The sequence below is a fragment of the Epinephelus lanceolatus genome, chromosome 1 (genome assembly GCF_041903045.1).
Source record: "Epinephelus lanceolatus isolate andai-2023 chromosome 1, ASM4190304v1, whole genome shotgun sequence".
Classification (NCBI taxonomy): Eukaryota; Metazoa; Chordata; class Actinopteri; order Perciformes; family Serranidae; genus Epinephelus; species Epinephelus lanceolatus.
The window spans coordinates 25,465,125-25,485,883 of NC_135734.1; the positions used below are offsets into that span (position 1 = coordinate 25,465,125).

At 42.0% G+C, this 20,759-nt stretch overlaps 1 protein-coding gene across 2 annotated transcripts in view; it reads right to left on the reverse strand.

The window, feature by feature from the left end:
- LOC117257062 (sodium-coupled neutral amino acid transporter 3-like) overlaps nt 1-18,523 on the reverse strand; it is a 50,942-nt gene extending 32,419 nt beyond the window's left edge. The window contains exon 1 of one of the 2 annotated variants that reach the window (XM_033626933.2): nt 18,276-18,523. The gene's annotated coding sequence lies outside the window, so the exon portion shown is untranslated. The remainder of the gene's footprint in view (nt 1-18,275) is intronic. The other variant, XM_033626931.2, reaches the window with a different exon arrangement.
- Nucleotides 18,524-20,759: the final 2,236 nt, after the last annotated feature.

A 20,759-nucleotide genomic window follows, 5' to 3' on the forward strand; every position in this document is an offset into this window, starting at 1 on the left:
AAGCCGGGCAACGTGGTTGGGCAGCAAAGCACAGTGCACAATGGCACATGTTGTGCGGTTTCCTGGGAACGGGTTGGAGAACAGTGGTACTATTGTGCCAGGCATCATTATACTGCTGGGGCCTCCTTGGCTGTAGCTCGCCAGACCACTCGAGAGGCTGAAAAGGTATTTCACTGGGCTCTGGTTGAAAAGACGCCACCTTGGATTCAGCAAATGCCAGTATCCTGTATTCACGCACAGTTGTAGCAGAGTTGCTGACGGTAGCAATGGCAGAGGCAGGGCCCCTCTCGTGGGACAAATCACCGCACAGAGCCACACTGCCACTCAGATAGTCTACAAATCACAAGGAGGTTGGGGGGAGCCATTCAAGGACAATGCGCGATGGGCTGTCCGCCTACAAGGGTGCCTCTTCAATGGCCTCAAGCAGTGGAGCTTGAAACAGCAGACCTGATTGGACAGAGTCGTGGCTCCTACAATCAATATATTCAATAACAAAAGGCAATACATGACATCCTTGGAAGCAGTTGAGTGAAAACACACTAATTCAGTCAGAGTCTCTTATTTTTAGAAAGCTTGTTCTGCTGTGCTCCAAGTTTGAGGCAAATGAAGGTGAAAAAGAGGTAGCTGAGACTCTATGGGGAAAATGCTCCTATAAAAGTAGGACAAGGTTTTGGCAGCAGAATCCTGATACCATGTATTATTTACTCATTAAAGATATCTGTACTGAAATAATACAGATTCAGATGATGTGGATTAGAAATGAGAATATTATGGGACAAATCCTGTTCATGCAGTACATGCACTAAATAGTCAAACTATGTGACTATGTGCCAAAATCTTAACACCATCATCTGGTGTATTAGTACCTAATTTATTAAATAACGAGCCACCACCAATTATCATAACCAAGAATATGAAGGAAAATGAGAACGAGCACAAAGACAATTGAGTTCAGCCCTGCAGGCTTGAACACCAGTTACCATAGCACCATTGTGGTATGAAACAGAGGAAGAGTTGTGCGTCCATAAGGAAATGCTCTGGCAAAACTGAAATGCTCTGTAGTCTGTAGACACTATGTCATCCTAGAACACACACGCAACTGTCTGCATGGGCAACTACGGTTCACCCTGATTTCATAACATCTTGTATCCAAAAGATAAACATTGTTAGGAGGGAGGCTTGTCAAAAACATCAGTGCGGAATTTTTCAAGGTCTTCGTGTGTTCTTTTTCCTAATTGCACCCTGCAACATTACAGGAGCACAGAGAGGCTGTCAGTCAGTCTTCCTAATAATCAGTCTGGTTCACTACCTTTATATGCACACTAATATCCCACTATTATTCCACATGTAAAAATATTCTGAATATGATGCAGGTCATGTAAACAGCATATTGCATTTGGATATGCATGATACATTTTTGGATTAAAACATGTGGGATTTGTTGGTATTATTAAGGTTTTAGGAGCATTCTGTGGACATGTGCACAGTGCATTTGGAATATGTGTCTCACTTGGGCCTCCTGCCTGTTCACGGTCAGCTCTGTGCATTGTCATGAATGTTTTTTACACAAACCAACTAGCCAACAGTTTGCAAGACTGTGGTAGAGATGTGTGGCCGCACACACCTACTTTTAAACATTAAGAAAGACTTGGATTTCAACAGTGTTTTGGATATGCATAAATATTACAATGTCGACCTCTTAAAGAAGACGGAGATGAAAAAGACAGGCTGTGTTTGCATAGTTGAACAAGTTCACCACCAGTGGAAAACTTGCCACCAGGCAAAAATGCACAAAACAGATCCAGCCATTTTACTTTGCCATATTTTGATGTGATAAACAACGTGTTAGGGAGCGTTAATACAGATTCAGATTCAAAAACACACAACTTTACTAATCCCACCAGGGGCATTTTGTTTGAACAGCTTGCCTTGCACACATACTATAACACAACGAACAATAACATGTAGACATTTAAGTAAACGAGTGATAAAAAAAAAACGAGTAAAAAAAATATGCCAAGGAGTTCAGTGGAATAAAGGAATCTATAAATAATACAAGTTAATAGACATATTGTCATACAAAAGATTAAAAAGCAATAAAAACAAAATTTTACAGAGAATTAAAAAGAAGAATAGCAGAGGGAATAAAAGATTTTCAATACCAGTTAGTTTTACAAGCAGATAAAGCATCACTACACCTTGACGGCAACAGAGAAAATACGCCTGCAAGAACAGGTCCTGAAGAAGCTTTCTGGAGGATTTGTTGATTGCAAAAACCAATCAAGTCCTGTTGTGTCACTCCTGTGATCTTAGAGCAGATTTTAAGGATGCTATTTAGACTGTTTCTGTCTTTCAATGTGAGGCTGTGAAACAGCAGATAAATGAAAAACACAGGAGGCGTTCAATAAAAGACTAATAGAGACGGCAGAGGATGACGAGACTGACAGAAAAGGAATTTAGTTTACGGAGAAGGTGAATTCTTTTTTAGCCTTTGCTTCACAATATCTGCAGTGTTGACATCAAAGTTAAGATGTTCATCCAAAAAGGTACCTAAATATTTGTAAGCAGTAACCCTTTAAACAGTTTCATTGTGGGTAATGCTTTCATTGAATGATAACTGGAGTATGAGTACAGTTTTGCAAAACTTTACAACAGAAAACAAATTGATAACTGTGTGGGAGAAAATAAAATAAGACTAAACAACAGAAGGACCAGATGGAAAAAAAGATTATACTTAGAAATCGAATGTTTCCCCACTGATCCCCAAACTTTTGAATCCTGTGCAAGAGTTAATACCACATTGTGATGCTCTTGGTGGGAGTAAATGAGTCTTTTCACAGCAACAGCAGAGGCTATGTTTATTCAAGCCCTCGTCCAAAACATCACCTCAGTTTGCCAACACACAGCGAGTGCATGCGCCTCAGCTCGAAGGCTCTGACGTAAGCGACTCTGCTGAGAGACGTCATCCCACGAGGAGGCACACAGAGCCAGGCAGTTCCACTGATTGTTATTCCCTAACTGATACCTGAACCAAATAATGCAGTGCATGCTGATTCATCCTCACTTATTGCTATTCATGTGCGCATTTGTGTTTGTGGTTCGTCCGGTGAATAATTAAATGTGCGGCTGTGTGTGTGTGTGTGTGTGTGTGTGTGTGTGTGTGTGCAGTTTATGCAATGAGTAATCTCAAGTGTAATACTGCCTCCTCTGTCACTACTTGATGACAGTCTCATAGTCCTCTGGCTGCATTAGCTATCTTAATTGAGTCTACACTGTAATTTTCAGAGACTCTTAATCCGCTAGAGTGCATGCGGACAATCACTGACTGTTTCTTACTGTTTCTTTTTCTCACACACAGGTCTGCGGATGCCATAAAAGCAGACCTAGATGCTTTAAATGCCATCAATAAGTCTGAATAACCTTCTCTTCATGTGGGATAATCCGCAGCATCATCACCTCTGTGCAGGTCATTTGAAAGACAGCGAACCTATCCTACACAACAATTCTGAAAAATGGAAATGAAAATAAAAACTCACTTATAAACGGATTTTTTATGGCACTATAGCATCTGCAGCTAATTCCTCATTCTCCCCTTCTGTCCATGAACAGGAAGAGATTTCCTCCAGATTAAGAGATTACACATGCCCACAATTTCACTGATGAGCAGCTAATAGATCTATCAGAGGACATTTTATTGTAAAACAAGTGAGCTGAGACTTGGGACCTCTGACAGTCAGGATGATGGAGTAGATCAGATTAGGCCCTGTCTCGCTCGAGCAGGAAATCAAGATCAAACCGCTCAGGTCACTCCATATACACTGTTGCTTCTGTATAAAAATAGCTGCAGAGGAGTGAATAGCCTCACTGTAACCCCCACATGTCATGTCACACTCAAAGCTGTGTTTAAGTGCATGTGCCACGGCGCGCTGCAGCTGCCTCAAATAAGCAGTAAACACTCAGCAGACGCATCCAACAACCATCTGCCTGTGTTCTGGTTCTTCACACCAGGGTGAACATGCTCATGAATACACATGATGACACACACATGCACACATATGCTGTGTAATTACGGTAAAATGTCATGCTGTTGTTGGATGAATGAAACAACCCAAACAGCTACAGGCAGAAGATGAAGCTATTGTCCTTACCAAATGGTGGAGCTGAGACCACATCGCTTCAGTTAGGGGTCTGGGTGAATTTTGGATGAAGTTAGTAAATAGAAACAGGTTCTGTTTCCATCTGTCACAGTCGGGGTGCACGATATGAGGAAAATATTTAGCAACATTGTTGAATATTGCAATGCCGACATTATTTAGGATTAATAAACAGATATGGTAGGTAGAGGGTCTCGTGCATTGGTATATTGGTATGTGTATCAGTATATATAATAAAGCAATTGCCTGTTTTCAATTTTTCAGCATTTGCTGTCCTCACTCATCTTTGCCAGGAAGCAAATCCAGTCGCAGCAGATCAGGTCTGCTGGGGCTTTCCTAGAATTTGAGGACATTGGGCTCTGGGACATCCTCCCCTAGCATGTTTTTGGCACCTTACTTACATTCAAAGTATATACACACACAAAAATTCCCTGCGTGAAAGAGTTTGTTGTCACTAACTGGGTTTCCATCCAAATGTATTGCAAATTTTAAGCGAATTTTGTGAAAATGCGCAAAAGAAAATGTGAATTTATGCACGTTTCCATTCATTATTGTTTTGCGAGTATTGGTCAACAGGTCGAGCAGAAGGTGGCGCTTCTCATGAAAAATAAAAATGCAAAAGAACACCCGTAGAAGAAGAGGGCGCCGTGAGATGACATCATTGAGAGCGTTTCATGTCCACAACTGATGTAAACAATTACCGGCACATCCATGACTACGACGAGATTCCTTGGGAACTTCTTGGCTATTGCGAGAGCTCTCATCACACTCATATCAGCGTTGTCAGCGTAGCCTACATAATGCCGTGATGTCTGTGTTGGTACACCAGGCAGCGCACATGATGCAGCGGTATTCAACACGTCCAGTCTATTCAGGTAAGTTGTGAAATAGCCTACACTCCAGTGTCAGGTGAGTGCCTCTCTCTAAGTTCACACAGGTGTGTGTGTGAAGTAGAAGTAGGATTCGGTAACCTACGTCATTGTTTATTCGCTAAATCTGTTTCCATTGCCAAAAATTGCATTTTCCTAATATCGATACGCTGACTTTTCCACCCCCTCCAAGCGTAAAAACTTTTTTGCGATATTTCTGCCTTTTTTTTTTCGAATTTCTGGCGTTTCCATTCAAGTTTTTTTTCGCAATTGTTGAAAATGTGAATAACAATAGGTGGATGGAAATCCGACTACTGTGTATTAGAAAATTGTTGGTAGGCCACCTGGCACCTTACTGTGGGGCCCCTGGACCATAAGTTGAGTATAACTGGTCTAGTGGCATCTAGCGGCTGAGGTTGCAGATTACAACCAGCTGAAACTTCTCCTGTGTCTCTGTGCCAATCACGTAGAAGAATTATCATGACTGACATGAAAAAGCGAACAGCCCTATCTAAATCCAGTGTTTGAGTAGTTTCTGGACTACTGTAGAAACTACATGGTGAGCTCAGACTTTCACAGTTCCTGTGCTTGTGCTATGTTGTACTCCTGCTATTTTTTAGGCACCAGTTCTTCTCTGACATTTGCGCTTTCCTTCTGCAGTATGACAGCACTAGTCTGGTTAACCTCACTCACATGTGTGCAGATTCTGCCCAACAGCAATGGCTCTGTCTGATTGGCCCGAGAGTAGTGTTGTCATTATACTGGTATTTCTAACTTCAATACAATACCTTGAAAAATATCAATATTCAATACCATTTTTGATACCATGGGGAAAAACTGACGTTGTGGGCATAAAACTTGTCATTTTATTAAAAGTCTACTGTGTAGATTTTAGTGGCATCTGTGTGTGAGGTTGCAGAAGTGAAACTTCTCCTGTGAGCCAAGCTTGTAAGAGAACTACGGTGGCTGACCAGAAAACGCGAATAGCCCTGTCTACAGCTGGTGTTTGGTTTGTCCGTTCTGGGCTACTGTAGAACAACATGAAAGACTCCCTGAGAGAGGATCCGCTCTGAAACACTACAATTCTTATTTTCAGGTGATTATAAACTAACGAAAACCTAGTTTCATTTCTAACAATAGTTGCTCCTAAATCCTACACACTGGACCTTTAAAAGATAAATAAGGCTGAAACATGACAACCATGACTTTTCTTCTCTTTCTAAGTAGTCAAAAACAGTAGAATGACTTTAGTGAACATAAACAATAAGAGAGAGTGAGTTGATACTGCAAAAAATGCGTACTGAAACCGAAGACGAAGATATTATATCGTTATCGAGATATTAGACTATATATCGTCTTAGATTTTGGATATTGTTGTATCGTGACATGGGATAAATGGTGTTTTTTCCCTCATTTTAAAGGCTGGAATATACTAAAGTGGTGTAAATGTATCAACTTAGCAGACTTTTTATTTGTTTTAACGTTTGCCTTAACCCACTTAGTCATTATATCCACACTATTGAGGATTATTAATCAAAACTCTCACCAGTTAATATTTTCTAAAAAAAAAAACATCCCTACAACTTTTTTGCATTAAAGAGGGTATTTGGTAAAAACATATTATGTTCAATTTTGTCTCCCAGTCCTAGCATTAATGAAGTGCTTCCAAGGTGATTTAATATTGAGATATAAATCATGTATCGAGATGTAGCCTAAAAATATTGTGATACAATCTTCAGGACATATCTCCCAACCCTAATGGCACTCATCAGAGAAAAAAGGATTTACAGACAGAATGTAATGAAATATGTCATTACAATACTGATAACTATATAATATTTGCAGTCTTTTGCAATGTGTTTATCGTGCCAGTTGATATTGTAATGATGACAAAAAATAAACCTACATATTGTGCAGCCTTGTGCAACAGCAAAGCATGTTTGCCTACAGCTCTGATGTTCTTCCCCTTTTCTTCCCCTCAGCAATGATCACTCAGGCTCATGGGTAATGTAGTACTTACAGTGCAGCCATTCTTTACACAATCAGGAAAGATTAAATAATTAAAACTGATTGCTGTGTAACATAAACCTTTACGCTAAACTATCCAGGAGGTGCGTTTATGTTGAGGAACACTGAAGCTCTGCAGACCCACACGGGTGTTTTCAATCATTAAATGCTAATTAGAGGTCTGCTCAGGTGGGCAACTATACTGGACTCCATGTACTAATAGGAATGATAAAGGCGGGAGCTCCCTGGCGGCGTGGGGATTTAAGGCACCTACTATGCATTAAATAACCATGAAGCAGCCGATGACCTATCTCTTCCTGTCATTTCCTTCATCCCTCTTCTGTTGGCTTTCTTGATGAGGTCATCTAAGGCACAAACTGATGCACTGACCTCCAAAATGTTTTGATCTCAACACTCCCATAGGCAGTGATACCAATTATATTGTAGTAATCTCAGTCAAGTATTGATGATTTGAGTTTGCGTCTTTGCACATATTATTTCCCGAACTGTTGGCTTTCTAAAGAAGGCATAAAAATATCCCTCGCAAAAAAAACAAACATGTTCTGTAGTCTAAATAGTGCCATGTCTCTATTGTCTCTAATCTCTTGACTTTTACTGGGGGTAAAATAACATTTTTCATGACGTTCAGCACAAACTGAGGAGAATTATATTGTAACAAGTGTCTCATTAGACACCACATGCCTCATGGCCCTCTGTATCCTCTGTTTCTCTTTCCTTACAGTGTCGTCCTGTCATCTCTCTGCTGCTCTCTCTCTCTCTGTCTCTCTGCAGGCCCTGAGTGCCGCTGTGATTAGCCAGCAGGTAGAATAGGAGATTAACTTCTGACTAAGAGATCTGTACGCCAGTTTCCGAGATGCTCCTCATCTCCAGGGTTCCTATAAGCTGCTGTGAGATACACACGTCAGAGACGACAAACTGATGCAGGATGTGGTCTGTGCTTGGCAGTGCATTTAAATATCCACTGTCATGTGGAAGGTATTATCTCACAGCAAGTCAAGTGTTTCAGACAGAGACTCTAATCAGGATTATTCTGTGTTCAAAGCTGCAAAAAAAGAGAAAAAAATTGCAATAATTTGCCCTTAAATCTCCTTTGATGATTCAGTAACCTACATTTCCTCATGAAGCGATCGATGCTGACGTGTGTGTACTGTATGGGATGGTGGAATGCATGGCACACTGTCAGTGAAGCTTTTCTCAGGCTTAGCACACACACATCATCCACAAAATCTAAAATATTTGCACATAAAAACATCTGTAGTCAATTACACACTGTATGCTACATACCTGATTTTAAATATCCAAATTATGCAAACTTATAGAGAAGCTCTCTGATGCATGGGTTGGATTATTGCCAGCTACCTCCGCGACGCGGTGCCAAGCCTCATTCTTTTTATTTTGGTCTCAGTAACCGAACAGCGACACATTATAAAGGACTGAATCTGCGCGAACGCAAGTAATCAACTTCTTGATATCCATAGTCGGAACAAGTGTGCTGTAGGAACCAAAGTTACATGGCTTGTTCTCTGGGATCGAAGCACGTCAGCATTCCGAGTGGCTGCCACCGAACCGCGTCAGAGCTCATTACCATAAAGTAAAACGTGTTTTAACTCCCCTCCGGACCGCTCCAGTCGCTGCCGTTTTGGAAGCTCTGGTCACTTTTGGTTTGAACGTACAGTGAGGCTCCACCTCTCAACTAGCATCCTAAAAATTTATTCTGAAAGGACACTGTGGCATGTAACAAACAGGAACTGACACACAGTCCCTGAGTGTCCAGAACAGGCAATCGAGGGGTGCCTAGAGAGCATGATAGTTTGAAGCGTAGGGCCAATGATCAAGCTGCTTTTTTTATGAGTTGAGAGTGAGAACATGTTGAGTATCCATTGATTTTTCCATGCATCTGTCATTCAATGATCATCATAGTTGATGTATCCTGACCTCCTTACCTATTATGTTTCTCTCTGCTGTCATTGCAATCTATGGCACTTTGCAGCTTTGCCTCTTAACCACCCAACTGCTACCAGTGTCAAGGATTTGTCTACAGCTCTGATTGGCTGAATTTTATAGTATAGGACTCCATCCCTACATATCTAGTCAATAGATGAGCTCCACGAAGTCTTTATCAAAGCTTTATAAAGGTTCTCCATTTATGTTAATTAGTGTCTTTCCCGATGGGCCAGCAGACATTTTGACTTGTTACAGCAGGAAAAGCACAGGTTTAAATGATGCATTCCATTTAGCTGCTTTAATGTCAGGTTCACAAGTGGAAAGCGCTAAACCCAAGATGCATTGTGATCTAAACACTCAAACCACTTGCTGAGGTGGTCTTGGATGCATGTGACTACATATCTTTTGTAGTGTAAACACTAATGCCTCCTGATGCGCCCCTGACAAAGACTACATCACCGGTGCAGGACGTGGTGGTTGTTTTGCTCTGTAGCTTACCCATTTTAGGTTGAGTTGGATAAAGTGTTGCATGACCATCCATCGTTTTGCCATATGAAAGAAGACATGTTCTCCAACTGTGCTGACACAACTGCTAATGTTTCTAGCAAGCATGCTACAGAGCATCTAGAAAAAGCGTGGGGCAGTATGAAATCTGAACACAAGTGGTCATTTGGAGACAAATGATAGGCACAGATGTGAACAGTGATGTGTCTCAGCTGTCACACTTGTGTTTGGATCACCGAAACATGTTAATACCAGGTCTAGTTCAGTCCAGTTGTGACATCCCATTGCGTCAGTTTACTCAGATGGTGCAATTTCATCATATCAGACAGTTGGTGAAACAGTGGGCATCACACGCACCTCATGATCGCAATGTCTGGTTCAAATGGTGACTTTCACTTTATGTCATATCCCTCTCTGTCTCAATTCTGAAGGCAAAATCAACTCCAAGACAAACTTTTGTTTTCCACAATACCTCCTCTTTAAGGCGACGTGTGAGTTTTAGGTAGTCACTAGTTTGGTCACTCAAATTTATATATTTCCTCTGTGTGACTCTAAGAGGCCAGTGCTCTGCTGTTATGTCCCGTGGCCTGACTGACATGCTGGAGCCTGAGGATGACAGGTGTCTGCCCTAAAACATGGGGCTGTACCCAGGAAAGAGTGAGGCATGCGGCAGTGTGGATTGTCTTTAGTGTCTTATGACATGCCTGCGTGGGAGCGCCAGCCCGATGACTCACTCAAAATGTGATTTATTTATAGAATCATACAACACTTTCTGTCACTCCGGCTTAACTCTGACCCTGGACACCCCACAGACAGAAAGGGACAGCGTAGCAATGACGCAGCCACACGTAGAAGTCCAGAGACTTTTTTATAACAGTGCAGGCAGGACAAGCGAAAGGTCAAAGTTAAGTAACAATAAAAATAAGATTTCTGGAAAAAGATATTTATTGCGAATATCTTCAACACTCTGCAACTCACACCAAAACAATCTAGATTAATAAACAGTACTTACTATTACCTGATTCACTCAACAAGACACACAATACACACCACAATGTCTTATCAACGAAGTAAGGTTGCTATAGTTCATTAGTTCAAGTCCCACAAAACCAAAATTTTCCATCCTCTGTTTGTTTGCTGCTTTAAAATAGTAAAATATGATCTTCATTTATTATAACTGTCCTTTTTTCTAGAATGTATTTATTCATTTGTTTATGCTGTATGTAATTCAGTGCCTTTCCCAGTGCAATCTTTTGAATATATTTCCATTTGAAACTGGTTCTTGCAAATTGTGTCCAGCGGAATCTGTAATTAAGCAGACTTCCCTCTGTTATTTCCATAATCCTCCATTAAACACATCTGCATTTGCCTTGGATAACAGTCAAATTGCAGCTCCAGGCCACTGTGCACATTTGATGCAGAGCGTAACACACACACTTCTCCGGGTGCAGAATGCTGCTAAAATTAGACACTGAAAGTGTCGTACATTTAAGTCATTTGTTGACTTAATTTTGGTGGGATCTAAGAGAAAAAATGAAAAGCAGGGAAGCATGTCCAAACACAAACAGCCAATCAAAATTGAGAAGTGCAATAAAAGGGGAAATCATTCAAGGTAACACCAGTGTGGATACAAACACTGTTTACAGGTCGGATGCTGAATGACACGTTGCTCTTGAGGTGATGAGCTCCTTAAAAATATTGGCAGGTTTTGAAGATTCTGCTCAGTCCCACATCTGCTTCAGCAACATATTGTGTATGTAGAACGAATCATTTGCTTGATTTGAATATGATCTCACCCCTGTGGCTCCCTGGCTGACATGGTGCGTTCGACACCTCTGAGCAGAACACAGTGACACTGTGCTGTGCTGCTTAATAAGCAAAACTGAAAATTAACTCTTAACAAGCACCTGTTAAAACAAAGTGTTTTGTTACAAGATGACAGATTGTGTGTTGTCTAAAAACTGGGTTAAAGGACAGCATGTATTTAGACAGGGCCACATGTGCTCCATTCATTTTATCTGAATGAATAAAACTAACAGTGATAAGAACTGGCCTGGACAGTAATACAATGCTAGCATGTTAATGCCAAATCAAATTTGGCCTGTTCTCAGACTGCTGTCAAACACAGCACTGCAGCAAATGCCAGTATACTCACTGCTAGATGAAGACGCTTGCAAGTCATGAAGAGAGCAAACGCAATTTGCACACTCTTCAAAACAAGATGTTAAGTACAGCAATATGAATATAAATGAAAATATCTGACAAACAACTGATCACAGGATGCTCCTGATACACCACAGGTGTTTGCAAACATTTCAACAAGTTCAGCTTCGTTTTGCTTGCAAACCGGTTGTTTTTTTCTGGATGCATGAGCCAAATTTCAATTTAATTTGGAATCTCTTGCTAGCTGAACAGTGATAGTAATGAGGACTGACACCAGAGGGTCACTGACAAACACAAATATCTAAGCAGGGATTGAAGAAGAAGAGGCAAAGTTCGTTTTCGTTTCAGTGTCAGGCTGTCTAACAATGCGAATCCATTAAAATCAATCAACAAGGCTGTTAAATAACAGTGACAATACAAGTTATACTCTGCATGTATGAAAGACCTCACAATATACATGACTTTGGATTCATGGGGCTGCAACTAAAAAAATTTTTCATTTTCTAGATTAATCAATTCATCGTTTGGTCTGTAAAACATCAGAAAACATCCGAATGTGATGTCATCAAATGTCTTTTGTTGTCCAACTAACAGTTCAAAAGACCAAATATTCAATTCACTATAATGTATGACAAAAAAAAAAAAAAGAAGACAATTCTCTTTTGAGAACCTTGACATTTTTGCTAGAACAATGCCGTACTTGATCTAAAAGCATATGACATTTTGTCTCCTTCAGATAGTCAGCTGTGCTTATGCGGCACTTTTTGCAGAGACCATCTCAGGACAGAACATAAAAGACAGGAGTGACAGTCAAGGACACAACCTGTTTGAGAAAAAGTATGCCAGTTGTATCTAAGTGAGAACAATCGGACAGGATGCAATCAGCTAACCGGCCTTCCATCCAGAGAGCCCTCTCTCAACACCACACTGTTCAATGCCAGCTCTGTCTTCTCTCAATCATGCGCCCTGAAACAAAGTACCATCCTCTCCTGGCATCTGCCACTCGTCTCCCTCCTGTTTCCTCCTCATCACATGAGAGGAGAGCAAAAGAAAAGCGAGTGTGAGCATCGTGGGGGCGAGTGCATTCATTCCGTTGGAAGTACAACTCACGCAGTGTTTGACCACCATGGTGGATGTTGCACTGCTGACTCTGTCACATGCTGCAGCACTATGGACATCCAAATCCCAATCAGAGAGCTCCTGAACACAGCAGGCACCCAGTGTAAGCAGATCAATGTAAGGCTTAAGCATCAAATCTCTTATAGAACTAAGAACTGCGCTGAGTACAATAAGCCAGCGATAGATAATGAGCAAAAATACAGCTCCGGCTGAGACTCAGAAGATTGTATTCAGACTTTGGGGTGGTAGGGTGGCCTGATGGTAAGGCTTTCCTCTGTCTGCTACGGTGGCCCTGAGAGCTCAACACACTGCATTTTAAGAAAACTCGTGCAAACAGAGCTCAGCCAGAAGCAAGCAAGGCAACATTCATTGACCTGCAACCCGGGGTGACTGCAACCTGAATGCTGAGGAGACTAAACGAACGTTAGAGGAAGAAGCGGTCATCCTTGGGCGGGGGGAGCACTCCGTAAGAAAAGAAGGGGATGAAGAGGAGGTGGGAGCCTCCATTGAGCCCGAGCCGCAGTCCAAAAGAGAAAAAAACTTTAGGAAGTGTATTAAAAAGGAAAATGCAGTCACTGCCTAAACCACAAGAGCTGTTCCTGTTCTGTTTTGTTCAAAGCAAAGGGAAGATTCAAAGATCAAACGTTAAAGATCAAAGTAAATGCTCTACAGATCTTGAGGGTCATTGAGGAAAATGTTTTCTCGTAAAATGTCCCGTGCAATTGGAAACACTGGTGTTGTCACTAGGTTATTAAGTGGTTGGAAAATTTCCTCATTGCGGTATCTCTATCTCTAACACCAATTTCATAGTGTCCCCTGGAAACAGTTTCCATTGTGTCATGGGCTTCTTGCAGCACTATTTCTAAATGCTCTGCATGTGTCATCGAATTGTTTTTGTCTGTCGTCAGATTTTTAAAGATGTTCTCTGAATGCATGTTAAATTTGTGACATTTAATTTGCTCCTGCTGTGTCTATTTGCACGCATTTTCTTAATTTGCTGTGCATTGAGCTCTCAGGGTCGCTGTGATTTGTCCCTCTATAGCAATTTAATCAAGCTCTACGAGAACCAAGAGAGACTCACTCCAACTGACCCTTTTCTCTGACTTTCAAATGCGGAGGATGAGTGGAAATAATGCCCCATGGCAGTGGTATCAAACCTGGGTGTCGTGAATTGTCTGGTATGCAAAGAAAAAGCAAAGAAAAACAAAACAATTACTCTTCAACTGAACTGCTCACAGCTCACAGACATGGACCCTTTGAGGAACTGCTGCAATATTGGGATTAATATGGTATTATGCGCACAGTCTCACTTTGATAAGACAGTGAATGTACATTTTTCAGCCAATCTGAAATTTCAATTACGTTAGGCAGCTGTTCCCAGGAGACGTGGACGTGAGACTCAATCTATTGCTGATAACTGGACAGCACAGTGTTGAGGGTTTAATAATTTTCTCCTACTCAGGGTAAATGCCAGCCTATTGGTCGGGTGAGCTGTAAGTGGTACGACCTTAGGCAAGCTGCAATTCATTAAGGATATCCTTCAGTGTGTCAACACAACTCTTTCATAAAGCACTCTGAAAATGTAGAAATACTGTCATATGACTAGGGACAATCAAATGAGCTTGCTAGCTCTCAGAGGGACAGATATACTCTACCTTGGGCCAAGGTTTGCTATCCCATCCTGTCAGTCTTTCTAAAACACAAAGCAGATCATCTATTTCACTGACAAAATGTGCAAATACAGCATTGTCTTTTTATAACCAGTGCAAGGATAGAATTAAGACTTTTACTCTTGTCTTTTTAAAAACCAAAATCAAATTCCTATAAAACCTCAAGGCCAAACAGAAGCTCATGTTCTTTCATAGTCTAATACTGTCAACAAAGTCCCAGCACGTTGTTTCCTTTCTTCTCACAGTGAGCTACATCACACTCTAAGACTGAACCATCCCATCATGTTTTCTTTTCATTCCTGCAGAGGTAAACCAATACTGCTGCAGGATAAGAATATTTCACATGGATACAGAGCTTTGATCAAATTAAATTGGAACTCAGTGAATATCTGTGAATATGTCTCGTCCAATAGTGGAGAAAAGAATGGGCAAGAGAAGAAGCATGAACGTTACTCACCCACTGACCTGAGACTGAAACAGAAGAATTACTCAGGAGACTATTGATGACTTATTTCCTACTTGCCACGATTTTAATTAAGAGTTTTTCTAACAACTTATTTCCTTGACATTGAGACGGAAGTTTAAACTTAGACTAGTCGATTAGTCTAAAAGTAAGAAAATTTTGAGAATAGGGGTGTGCTATACCATATCGTTCACGATAATACATGTATAATTTTTAATATGATATGAAAAATTCATAAGGTGATATTGGCAATATTTAAACTTTTGACATATTGATGTCATACTGTTACTAGGGATGCACGCGATTAGTTGTCTAAACGATTTAACGTCTGCCCCCTCGCTAGTCGGCAACAGAAATATTAGTTGGTTAAACTGTCGGTAAGTGTTTCATTCATGTACAAGGCCGCTTAACTGTCATGCAGCCGCACACCACTAGTGGGGGCTAAAGAGCCATCAGACAGCAGTTGCCCCCCGGTGGGCAATTGGAGAGATGTGCTCCCGCAAAACCAGCACGGTTTGGCAGTACTTTGATCTAGAAAATGAAAACAAGGTAGCATGTCGGCTGTGTCAGAAAAATAATGGCATCCCTCGACTGGAGCAATGCGCAACCTCATTCAACTCAAGCACTTGGATCTTAACCTGCACGTAATGATGGCTGCTGCTAGTGGTGCTAGCCACACACAGCCCAAATTGACATCGTTCACACGGAGACGCTGTGATCCCGCCCGGTCTGAGAGGATAATGCAGCTCAACACGACAATTACCTCACAATGACCTCACTCACTCACAGTGAACTCATTCAGCGGCTCCTCCGGCAGCGTCTCACCCTCTACGCTCTCGCCATGCTCACACAGGAGTCAGTGTCGCCAAGTGATTTTGTCATAAACCTTTGGTAATGTAAACCAAGTGACGTCACGGAGACAATAACTTATATATATGTGAATGTGCAATAGTTATGGTAGCATAAAAGCCTGTCACAGGTTACAGTGTGATGATTCGAGGAGAAGTGGCAGAGCATAAAGGTAATTTCTGGTAGATTTTATTTTGATGACCTAATTGAATTAATATTGTATACAGAATCTGAATCTCACTCTGAGTTACTGTTGTTGTTCACAAACTAAAGAAATCAGAGATAAGTCTTGTTTAGTTTGTACCGAATATTTGAAGGCAAACTGTTGACACATAAAACTATATCACTTATTTTGTTGCAATTCCATTTTCTTAAATTAATAATAACATTTTTGTTTACTAATTTGTCATATTGTCAAGAACATTGTTATCGTAAAAATACCCTGAAATATCGTAATATTATTTTAGGGCCATATTGCCCATCACTAATTCAGACATCTGTCAAAATTGAGCAGAAATTTATCTATAAATTCAAACGTAATCTGAAAAAACTGCATACATTAAAACAGCTATTTGTAATCATTAATCACATTTTTCAAGAACCAAATTGCATTTTATATGCCACCTGAATGTGTGGCACTTTGCAGCAGGCATTATGAAAACTGCATATTTGCAATGAACATTTTCACAACAGAGGACATTTCAATTCAAATTATGACAATATGCAATTTAAATTTGTATACAATAATAATTTAAATAGTAAGTCTGGTGCCAACTAGCAATGGTAGCAACATTTAATTGACTAGTTGACCAATCATGCACATCCAAAATTTTAATCATGTTTACCAGCTATAGTAGCTGTGAATAAGGGCTGTGACCTTTGTTGCATAGCGCTCCCACGTTTTCTTTTCCTGTCAATCAATACATTTCATAATCAACCCACAAGACCATGACATTTATTTCACAAAACCTTTTCAGCCTCTATTCCACTATTCAGCGGTGCACACGCATTCATGTGCACGACCCAACACACACATGTACACATGCTTTCACTCTCATACATGCAGTATAGAAATACAGGCGTTAATCACGCCCCAGATCAAAAGCTCAGCACACCTCAACGCCGGCTGAGTCTGGATCAGTACGTTCACACTTTGATTTCATTCTTAGATGGGGTTGGAGAGAGGCACAGCACATGGGCCCACGACAAGCCAGGGAGAGGAGTCAGTCGGTCAGAACGGCAGAGGCCACGAGGGCCAGACAGGAGCTCTCGCCAGCACCGGACTGTCAAGTCTAGCAGTCACAGTCTCACCTGCTGCCCACAAGCCCTCGAGGTGACTCATCGCGGAGGAGTGGGTGACTAGGGACTTTGCCTGCTGCAGGTGACTCCAGAAACCATGCTGCTGTTAAGAGTCTTATCTACAGGAAGATCTGCACCTTGCCTAGCTGATTAATGTAATTGTATGAGTGCATACTGCCTTTATGAGAAATCTGGTTTGTGTATGTTAGAAAATTCAGACAAATCAAACAAAAATAATGCTTAAAATCAGCATTTTCCCCTGCCAATAACATCACATATACATCTATATATATCTGTATATGATGCATTTGAGTGCTGCTTTGGCCCCTTCCTAGTTAGACTTGGCATCCCACCAAAAGCCTGGGTATGTCTGTCAGACTAGGCAAGATCACCAAACACGAGGGCCAGATGGCACCTGTTAGCCGAGCTGTGACGTGGTGTGAGCCAGCTGTGGATGTTTCTCCGGTACGACTGAAAAATGTGACGGGCATTCCAAAAACGAAGCTGAACCGTGCAATTGCAGGAGCCTAGCAACTCAGGCACTGAATGCTCTCAAACGTGCATCACTGACACAATGTCATTCCGAAGCCTGAGCGGCATGCATGCAGTAGCAGTGTAGAAGAGTTTGGAGAGCGTATGGCATTTGAGAGTAAAATTAAAAATGAAAATCAGGGTAGAGCATTCCAGTAGGTCCGTCTGCTTCCCAAGTTTGATCCCACTAAGCTCCTCCACTTGATCATGACAGAGGGAGAGTGTCACTGGGATGACTCCTTTAATCAGAGGTTTCTCTCTCAGCAGAGTAAACATGCATCCAGTTGTGTAGCAAATCACCCCTGCAGATTTTAAGAGCAAGAAAGCACTCACAAAAAGGGTGTCTGTGTGGTGCAAATGGGAGCAGTTTATCTCAGTAGTACCTAGCTACACATGAAGATCAAGAGCAGCACGATGTGTCGCGTCACCTCTCTGTTAAGGGCATCATATCTTGCATGTGAATGAAACAGACCCAACAGCAACAGTAATCTCGACTTGACTTCTACTTTGCATTGAACTCCCGTTTGTAGTGGATGTCACAAGCGGATTTGCTGCACACACACACAAACACAAAAGGAGCGTCGTTTGGTTTTTATTCTAATGCATTCTAATATGAGGCTCCTCCATATCTGTGATGGTGCAAGTCAACGTTAAAGCGTACAGCAGCCTCTCAGCGCCTTACCACACAAGTGCCAGTGTCCTCCTCCAACTCCAAATATCTCCACACAGATCTTGCCTCCGCTCGCAGTTCGGCTCTGCCTCGACCCGTGGCGTGTCGTCCTGCCTCTGTCCCACTGCGTCCGCCCGCCTTCCCTCCACACGGCGTTACTGTCATGTGTTTTCCCACTAAATTGTCCTCGTAATCTTCTCAAAAGTGGGATGTAAAGAGCGCCCAGGGTTCCGCCTACCGCACGCACAGCGACCCCAATCAAATTATTGTTGTGTGTATGTTGTGAAGCCAGAGGGAGAGAGAGAGACACACACACACGAGAGAGCCTCCTATTTGGCACGCGCCTTTTTTTAATCGTTTGGGAATGATGAGCAGAGCTTTATTGATAGTGCCTGCTGCTTTTGTTGGAGATATAACTGTCATTTCACACGGTGATGGTGGCGGGGTGTGATTCACATGCATTTATCGTCGTGCTTGAGCGCGCATTATGAGACAACGAGACAGTGAGTGGTCGCGAGGACACCATACACACACACACACACACACACACACACACACACACACGCGATGCAGTTATTTAATCAACTCGACTGCCTTCCCCTTTAAGTACTTCCCCACGCGCAGGTAAAATTGATCCAATTGCAATATCTTTCTTATGACACGCAATCACCAACGTAAACAGCTGCCTGAGCCATGTGCCACAAAGGCTCACTGTTGCTTACGCACATAGGGTACGCACGCTCCATTTCTAGGTCATCGACGGCAGCGCGTTTTGATGTCACACCGCTCGGGGGCTCGTCTCTTTCCCTCTCTCCTCCAGCTCGAGCTCGCGCGAGGAAGACACACACCTGCAGTCACATTATACCAGGTTCCCTCATCCCTTCATCTGTATTCATGGGGCGCAGGTAGAGCCACATTTTCCGTCAAATACTGACTCATTTACATGACATTTGTTACTCAGCCTGCATGCAAACACCCACATACATACCTGCATTGTCCTTTTTCCCTTTATGCATTTACATTTATGACCTGAAACATTCACTGTCTCCCACAAATACCCTACTGTGGTGTCATCTCACCCCAGAATGAACCAAAAACCACATATTTCCTGTGAAGTTGTGGCAGTGAACCTGACCTTGTGGAAAGCAGAGGACATTTAACCTCTGGGACATATACATGCAGCATCTGCTCCGAGGTTGACCCAGTAGGGAATGGCTACCCACAGAGGAGAGGGCCAGAGATGCTGAGAATGTGGCTGGTGCATTCCAGAGGTCAGCGGAGGAGCTCAACAGCTGTACGCTATAGTTCAAAGACGGATTCTCAAGTGCACGTGCTTTAATGTGTGGTTTCGTTTCAAGAGCACTGTCCTCTGGTTGTTCCTAGTCACAAATAACACGTTGGTATGCTAATTTAAGCACTGTCAGCTAATGAGGAGGAGAGGGTGAGCGCAGAGGACATCTGGCAACTGGTTCTGGAGGCACAGTGTTTTCATTCAGCTGGATGAACTCCCCCTGTTCTTTCTTCTTTTTAATGGTGTGTGTGTACCAGCCTCACCTTGCCTCACCTATCTGTCAGCTTGTAGAGCTCCAGAGGACTTTCTGACTGCCAAGAAAGAGCAGTGTACAGAAAGGTGTAACCATAGAAACTGGGTGTAGCAGAGGCCTGCAACACAAAGTTAGATGACCACTGAGCAGAGACGCTAAAGGACTAATGAAATATGGCAGCAATTAATGTATGTGAGCTCACAAATGACATTCGTATGTCAGGGTACTCGAGCCTATTAATTCAAGTAGGCTTAACTACATTGATATGGGCGACACATTGCACAAAATACTTGTTACAGGTAGTAATACATAGCACATAAAACATAACCACAGACACCAAGAATGGCCATACTTGTATTTTTTAATGCCATTATCTCAAGATCACAACTTCATAATTTCATTATCTTGAGATAAAGAAGCTTTGTCTTCAGAACTGCCTTATTATTCTTGGCATAGATTCAACAAGGTGCATATTGACATGATAGCATCACACCATTGTTGCAGATTTGTCAGCTGCACTTCCATGATGTGAATCTTCCGTTCCATCACATCCCAAAGGTGCTCTATTGGATTGAATCTGGTGACTGTGGAGGCCATTAGAGTACAGTGAACTCATTGTGTGCCTAGAAAATCTCCCCCACACCATTACACCACCAGCAGCAGCAGCAGCCTGAAACATTGATACAAGGCAGGATGGATCCATGCTTTCATGTTGTTTACACCAAACTCTGACCCTACCATCTGAATGTCGCAGCAGAAATCAAGACTCATCAGACCAGGCAACATTTTTCCAATCTTCTATTGTCTGACTTTGGTGAACCTGTGCCAACTATAGCCTCAGTTTCCTGTTCTCAGCTGACAGGAGTGGCACCTGGTGTGGTCTTCTGCTGCTGTAGCCCATCTGCTTCAAGGTTCGACGTGTTCTTGGTTTAGACATGGTCTTCTGCAGACC